Source organism: Ursus americanus, chromosome 20 (genome assembly GCF_024610735.1).
Source record: "Ursus americanus isolate L20-20 chromosome 20, mUrsAme1.1.p, whole genome shotgun sequence".
Classification (NCBI taxonomy): Eukaryota; Metazoa; Chordata; class Mammalia; order Carnivora; family Ursidae; genus Ursus; species Ursus americanus.
Genome location: NC_142146.1, coordinates 42939461 through 42948082, shown reverse-complemented (window position 1 = coordinate 42948082; position 8622 = coordinate 42939461). Strand labels below are relative to the sequence as shown.

The 8622-nt window shown below is 39.2% G+C and overlaps 1 pseudogene; it reads left to right on the top strand.

The window, feature by feature from the left end:
• Positions 1-406: 406 nt before the first annotated feature.
• Positions 407-1768, top strand: LOC123802746 (eukaryotic translation initiation factor 3 subunit E pseudogene; annotated as a pseudogene).
• The last annotated feature ends 6854 nt before the right edge of the window (positions 1769-8622 follow it).

Here is an 8622-nt window from a genome sequence, read left to right as displayed (position 1 = left end):
ATAAATGAATGAATGAAGTCATTAGAAGAAAAACAAGGTGAGTGGCATGTCTTGGAAGCCGACAGAAGTAACTGCTTCAATGAAGGCAAAGAAAATCTAGCTGACATTCTGGGTGTAAAGAAAGGGGGGGGTAAACAGAAGGGGGAATGAAGCATGAGAGACTATGGACTATGAGAAACAAACTGAGGGCTTCAGAGGGCCTCGAGGGGGGTGGGGGAATGGGATAGGCTGGTGATGGGTAGTAAGGAGGGCACGTATTGCATGGTGCACTGGGTGTTATACGCAACTAATGAATCATCGAACTTTACATCAGAAACCAGGGATGTACTGTATGGTGACTAACATAATATAATAAAAAAACATTAAAAAAAAAAAAAAGAAGTAAACACGGCTCCGGCTCGGCGAGATGGCGGAGGATGACTTGGCTGCTTGAGTTGTGCCATTTTTGGATCCGCATCTGGTCTTCCCGTTGCTCGTGTTTCTCTCTGTAGGAGAGATAGATAATGAAACAAAATTATCACAATGAGATCTTCCTAGTGATACCGACGTGGTAGGCTTTGCTAGAGACGTACGCAAAGACCTTTATTCTGATGATATTCCACGTGCTTTGAGAGAAAAAAGAACCATGGCCGTTGTGCCACCGAAACAGTTTCAAGCAGAAACCGAACCAATTGGGAAGAAGCTTGATCCAGAAAGCGCAAGGCAGATGTGGTCAACCAAAGATGGCCGGATGCTGTTTGACTACCTGGTGGACAAGCATGATTTTAGGCAGGAATATTTAGATACACTCCACAGGAAAGCAAAAGTCCAACATGAATGTGGGAATCACCCTGGAGCAGCGGAGTGTCTGTACTTCTTGAGAGTGTTGGTTCCAGCAACATAGAAATGCTTTGAGTTCACACTGGGGGAAACTGGCCCCTAAAATCTTATCGTAGAATTGGGATGGCCCTATGGAAGACCTTACAGGGTTACGAGAGACCACAGAAGGTAATTCTGTGGGTTCTCCATTTCAGACTCTTCAGCAGAAGACATGGCTCATCCATGGGTCTCGGATTGTTTTCTTCAACCACCCCAAAGAGCGTGATCGCATAACTTCTCTCTTCCTTAACCAGCCACAGTATCTTAATGCAATTCAGATAAGGTGCCCATGGGTTCTGCACTATTTGACTACACCCATCATAACAAACAAAGATATTTGAAGAGGCCAACAGGTGCTAAAATATCCGGTTAAAGGTATTCAACAGGAGCCTTACACATAGACCCAAGTACAGAATTTGTTGAGCACTTATCTGTTCACTTTGGCTTTGATGGGGCTCTGAAAAAACTGCGGGAATGTGGATCAGTACTTGAGAATGACGTCTTCTTGGTGGCTTGTTTTGAAGATTTTATTGAAAATGCACCTCCCTTCATATTTGAGACTTTGTCTATTCCACCAGTGTATCAGCATTGACGTGTTGGCAGACAAACTGAACAGGACTCCAGTAGAAGCTGAAAGGTGGATTATAAATTTGACTACAAATGCAAGATTGGATGCTGAGATTGATTCTAAATTAGGTCATGTGGTTATGGGTAACAAAGCAGTCTCACCCTATCAGCAAGTAATTGAAAAGACCAAAAGCCTTTCATTTAGAAGCCAGATGTTGGCCATGAATACTGAGAAGAAACTTAATCAAAAGAGTAGGTCAGAGGCTCCTAACTGGACAACTCAGCCCTCTGGCTTCTACTGAAGAACTGTATAAAGACAAGCTGAAAAAACTATAAAATAAAGATGAAATAAAAAACCATTATATAAAGGGTGACGTACATTTTAGAAACAATTAACATATTGAGTATAAATTTTAAGGACTTTGAATAAAATTCTTTCTGTCTCATTTTTTTTAAAAAAGTGAAAAGGAGTTTGGGAAGCAAAAAATGCCTGGATGAAAGAATCAGATTAGATATTAAATAACTTCTGTCCTGATTAACATTTAGTTATGGTTTGAAAATTTTAAATCTGTAAAATAATTCATACATCAATTTAGCAAATGAAACAATTATGGAGCATCATGATACGCACTTGGGATGTAAAATGAAATTAGGGAGCACCTGGGTGGCTCCGTTGGTTAAGTGTCTGCCTTTGGCTCAGGTCATGATCCCGGGGTCCTCGGATCAAGCCCCTGCATCAGGCTCCCTGCTTAGTGCAGAGCCTGCTTCTCCTCCTCCCTCTACTGCTCCCCCTGCTTGTGCTCTTGCTCTCTCTCAAATAACTAAATAAAATCTTTTAAAAAATGAAATTAGGGGTGCCTGGGTGGCTCAGCTGTTAAACGTCTGCCTTCGGCTCAGGGCGTGATCCCGGTGTTCTGGGATCAAGCCCCGCGTCAGGCTCCTCCACTGGCAGCCTGCTTCTTCCTCTCCCACTCCCCCTGCTTGTGTTCCCTCTCTCACTGGCTGTCTCTCTCTCTGTCAAATAAATAAATAAAATCTTTTAAAAAAATGAAATTAGGTATCTGCTTATCAGGGTATCCCTATGGACAACAACAAGGTGGGCATCAATAGAGTAGGAGAAACTCAAAGAGGGTTTGTTAGACTTGAGAGGTCAAGTTCAAGGAATACCAAAGGCTGAGTGAGGGATCAGGAATAACTTAGGGAAAATTAAACAATTGGTTCTAAAAGAGAGCTGATCATGTTCCTTCCACAATAAGAAATTAACAGAATGTACCTATGCATACAACAGGATTGGGGTTGAGCATGACATCTAGGAGACGGATATAGACAAATGTCTGAGCCAGAGGAGATGCAATAAGGTGCATAAATAGGACACTGTTATCCAGAAAGAATCTCAGCACGGTGGGGCATAGACAAACCTCAAATATTGCCCAGTGAAGCTCAAAAATTTCTTCCAGATGGTTTCCCTAACATGTCTGCCATTATATTTATTCTTGATTTATGGGATTAATAATTTATTTAATAAGCTCGGTTATTAATTTTTGCAAGACTCACGAAAAGGAGCCATGAAGTCTGAAAAAGTGGTTTTCCAGCAGCCCACGGGATAGCCATGTTTTCTAAAAAGATCTTTGCTTTCAGCAAAAGAAGGTAGAGTTTGGTTTGGGGAGAACAATGCTTTAAGACTGGCAAATTCAGGAGCTTATAATCCAATAATATTTAATTTCAGAATTCCAAGTCATAGTGCAGAGCATTTTAGCCATAAAATTGCTCTGAGCCTCACATGCCTCAACTGTATAATAGAGATAATGGACACTTCACAAGATCATTGGGGAAATTAAATTAGATGATATATAGTAAACCACAGTACAATGTACAGCACTGCATACATTCGTTTTGAATTTTGTTTTGATTTGATTTCCTAACTCTACGCTAAAAAATCCCCATGTTTGTCTTAGTTTCCATAATTCATATTAAATTTTCTTGTAGTCATAAAAAAATCCTGGCAGTGAACTTCTCAAGTGGTTAAAGTCACTTGACCTTTAGCCTCTTGCTTTAAAAATCTCTCAAGAGATATGTTAAATGGCCCAGAAATGTATTGCCTGTCATGTCTTATTGCTTAATTAATGGCCAACTACGATGCCCTGTACGGACTGCCCTGAAGTAATTGTGCACTGATCCTGTACACAAGGAAATGAATTGACTCCACATCAGCACTGTCATAGAGCATTGACTGTATCTGAATACTGCAGCCCTTAGAATAGACAGAGCATGCAAGGCCTGGTTAACTGAGCACATAAACATCAGCTGAGCAGATAGAAAATCCTCTGTCGCTCACTGTGCCACACAGGGAATCACACACTATTGGTTTCTGGAAACTGCTTTGTGAATCAAGTAAAAAGCTACCAAGTAAGCATTTTTATTTTCACCATATTTGTGATAGAACTCGAAGTCACTGAATTCTTTTAATAATAATAAAAAATCATGGTTTGAAATGCGTCCATTTGAAGATGAATAGAACTCTGGAGAATGGGAAGCAAATACATTGTGAAAGTTCATGATTTGAAATGGGTGGTAGAAAGTATATCTCAAAATAAAGGAAAAACTGGTGATATTTCAAATTCTTTTCCCTTCAAGGTAGAGAACTGACTTGCTGATAAAATGCCACCAAATAATTCTGGATCTTTCCTAATGAATACAAGGTATTTATGATTAAATATTAATATTTTAATCCTCTCAGAGTCTCGAATCTACTCATCTGTAAAGAATTCAGATCACTAGTATTTAGAGATTCATTATACTAACCTCAAAATAACATTTTCAATATGTCTATGAAGCTATGACATTTCTAGCTTTAAAAACTTACTTCAAGCCACTTTGAGAGGGGAGGAAGGGTCCAGATGGATCCCTCAGTTTGAAAACAACCATTCCCTCACCTGGGCTCTGGGCAAGGAAGAGAGGGGGAAAAAAGGAGAGAGAAATAACTGGCAAGTAAAGATACAAGAAAAGAAAGATCAATGAGAAAGGAGAAAAAAAGAGAGAGGAGCGGGTGAGCAAGCAAATCAGGATAACTTCAATTCCTCCGATGTGGGAAAACTGAGGCAAAGCTCTCAGGACCCAGCAGTGCCACAGGGCTACTTATAAATCAAAATGCCCTGTTTTTAAAGTAAGATGATTTTTTTTTCAAAAATCATTCAACTAATTTTTTATTTCATCTTGGCATCATGGCACTTTTCCCATTTCCTCAGCGCCAGATCTCCTCACAAGGGTAAACGGGCACAGCACATGACCCGGAGTGTTCCAGCCCTGTCACGGTTACTCCGAGGCAACTGCAGAATACATCTATTTAGGACACCACATTTCCCTCGGGTGCGTGTTTGTTTTATAGTCTTGGCTTCTCAACCTGACCCCTATCCAGGTTGCCAAAAGAAACATCATTCAATTTGTAACTCAGTGTTTCACCAACAAGATTCCTGTTTTGTAGACACACAGAAGACAGAAATCTTTGAAACTAAAAGGTGCCTGGATTAATGGGGCTGACATGCAGCCCAGCACTAAACGGCAAAGGACCAATGGAAACAATCACTGTGTCCTGTGTCAAGTCTGTCTCAAGGTAGCTTTGCCTCCCTGCCTAACACGTGGGTTTTGTATCATCCTTAAGTTGCTATAATATTGAGACACGAAATTTGGAGGATTTGAAATAAATGTAGCTAAATGGAACTTTTGGATGAAGAATCTCTGGTTTGTTCAGATCTGTTAAAGTAATAGGGAAAGGCACAAAGGATCAAGGCAAGAAAGGCCTCGATCTTTGTTCGATGAGTGATAAAACAGCATTACTTGGGGAAAATTGGCCTGACCTTCACCTGCATGATGCTTCCGCTGCCTCAGTGATTCTTGCTTTGCTCTGATTAGGTAAAGATTGCCCCTTTCCCTGCAGGAAAAGTCAAAGAACAAAAAGGGGAGAAATTCTTGACTTAACTAGAAAGGATTTATTTTTTTAATCACAGTTGGGCTCATCCAAGCCAGTTTCTAATCTTATTTTTTTAGGCTAAAAAAAAAAAAAGAAAAAGAAAAAGAAAAAGAAAAAAAAACCCTGTCTTTTAAAAGAAATTCTTTGGATCATTTTCTTTACAACCTCTAGTCTAGATCTCAACTCACATTTCTTGGATGTATTTAAAAAAAAAAAAAAAAAAAAAAAAACTCTTCCTCACTTGAAATGATAGCTTTTTCATTTCTTTTAGGCTCTGGTCTAAGCTCTGCCAGGAATGGACGGAAGGGAGAAAGACACAAGGCCCCCTCAGCTGGCTGGAACAGCAAGTAAAATGCATCAGTTGGCAGAATCCTGCCACCGTTCCAAGGAAACCTAAAGCGAGTTCCCACCCCCACCCCTCGGTGGATGCCCGTGGAAGACAGAGCTCCATGCAACCATGATATTAAGTTGCAGACTCTGCCTGTTCATATAGACCAGAGCTTTCCTGTGACATTACTGTCAAACAGCCCCCTGTGTGACTAATATTTTTAACAGCATGCTATTTAAAATTTGACAAGGATATAATAATTCATTCTTCAGATAGTCAACATACTATGAGAGTAAGTCATGTCTTCAAAGTATCTTTCAAAGGGGCTATTAAAAGTAGGTTAAATTTTTCCCCCTACAGCATGCAATTTCATTTTGGCTCTACCACTTCAACCACATAAAATTAAATTTTGACTTGAGAGTGACCTACTGAAAATTAGATGGAAAAATAAGGGGAAAGATTGAAATTACTGATTCAAAGGAAACTAACATGTCTGTCTGCAATTTAGCATACAGTTTGCTAAGCCCTCTGAGAATCTTATGTTTCTGGTAGTCAGTATTTTCCTCTTAGGATTCAGATTGTATTTTTAATGGAAACGTTGTAGAACTTAATGGAATGTAATATCTTGTGATATATAGACTTAAGGCAACACAGGAAAAAATTATCCACACATATTTTCTGCCATAATCCCCCTCTCTACTCCCAGCCTTCTTAAAACCTATGATCTAGCCACCCAAATCAACCAGACATTCTCTAAAATAAACTGCGTTCTTTAAAACTCTTATAAAGTTATTACCTGCTAGTCCTTCTCCTTTGAAATTCTTTTTTCACTCACAGTCAAAATTTATTCTAAATTTTTATAAAAATCAAATGATTTTGAACACTCCCTCCATAGGAGGGTATAAGGCAATAGAAATTAATGTGATTATCCTAACAAGAGTAGAATGTGAGTGCTTAGAAAAGCCTTAGAGACATTCACTGCAGAACTCCACATAGCAGATCCCCCTGAGGCCAGTGGGAATCACAAATATGTTGTGGAATATTTCACCAACGGATTTTTGCTGTCTTCTACTTGGAATTGTTTTGATTAGTAAATTTATTTTTCTTTAAATTTTTGTACGTATATTTAGATATATATGCACACCCAAACATATACCTGTCGGTCGGGAGAGGCTGCGTTGTGCTGTGGTAAGGAGCGATGTTAAACCGTCAATGGTTTAACACAATGAAAATTAAATTTTTGATCGGGCAGATCCACTGCAGTCTCGTCGGTCACTTTCCACAGCACCTGTACTCCGCCCGCTTACTTGGCATTCCAGCACACTTCGCTCCCGTAGCACACACAGCTCTGCAGAAGAAGAGCCCGAAGAGAACTCAGTAATCAAATATTCCACCCAGCCCCTCTGCTGATGTTTCATTGGCCAATCATGTCCCATGGCTAAAACGCACCATCATGGAGGCAGAGAAGTGCGATTTTCCCACGTGCCTCATAGAAGATGAGAACCAGAGATCGGTGATCAGTAGGAACGCGGACCAGAAATGCAGACGATCTCTCAGTCAAAAGCCTCTCTCTTCTTTTATCTCCAAAGAACTCTCATCTTCCCTCTGTGGCTTATAATTATTGCCAAGAGCAAAGTGTATTAAAAAGCTAACACTACTGGCGTTCATCCACAGATACTGATTTATTTTACCATGACTTAAACAAAGAACATCATCCTTCGAGGTCGCAAATGTTTTTGGCATCTAAGTATATCTGTTTAATGTAACTTCTCACAAAGCATTGAAAGTATTAGAAAGAGTGAACCAAGTAACAAGAATATGTTACAAAATCACCCACAGTAAGAATAACCTAAGAGGAATATGAGATAAAACGCTTTAGAAACAGGTTGATATTTTCCTTTTCTATTCTTTTATAGTTGAGATGTGTGGTCTATACCTGCCAATTTTACCTGCTTGGCAATTCTTCCAAGGATTTACTCATGCCATGCATGTAATGACAAATGTATCGGCATCATCTGAGATGGGAATGGAGATGCTCAAAACTGCAGTATCTCCTATTGCTTTATACTCCATCAAAGATGATGCAAGCTGACTTCAAAGGGCGCTCAGTACTTGCATCAACTCTGCAGGGGTGTTGAGTAAAATGAGGAATGAAAAAAAAAAAAGGAACACCATTATGTTTTGAATTTCAAGTCCTAAATCATTATTTCCTAGCTGTGCATGAGGTTACGTAGACAGAAAGTAAAATGACAACTGGTCATGTCATTGGGATGATGATATAGGAGGATCAGGGAGCTTAAGAAGAGGAATTTTTTTTAAAGTCACATTAAAAAAAATCTCTCTCCCCTGGTGTTCAGATATTCCTAGGACATTTTTCAGTGATGGAGCGACACTCTGGTACCCCCATAATGTCCAGGTGCCTGCTGGGGATTGACCTGTTTCAGAACTCTCTTCTCAGGAGCAATAATGTGCTACCCCTGAAGATAATTAAATGTGAGGTATCCAAATAGTCACTTACGTCTGCTGTTGGGCCTCTATTTCTAAATGGGAATGTGTATGGCTGTTTGTCAGTAATGGAGAAGTCACTTGTTATTAGTCTTCAAAAACTAAAAGTATTCCATTTTATTTTAAAAATACATTTATTTTGCCATTCCAAAGTGTGTACGAAACACTGTTTCCCACTCGGTGTTGTATTCATAGTGTGGACTTAAAGGCCTAAAAGAAATTCATATGATCTATTTATTTAAAAAAAATCTTTTCAAGTGCCTAAGTATTTAGTTACAGTCAATTTCTAAAATAATATTTATATTGAAATGTGTGTGTATTATATGCATGCATATTTAGTGATGAAATGCAAAATAATTTATAGTACTAATTCTGGGTATATCTTTAAACAAGACAG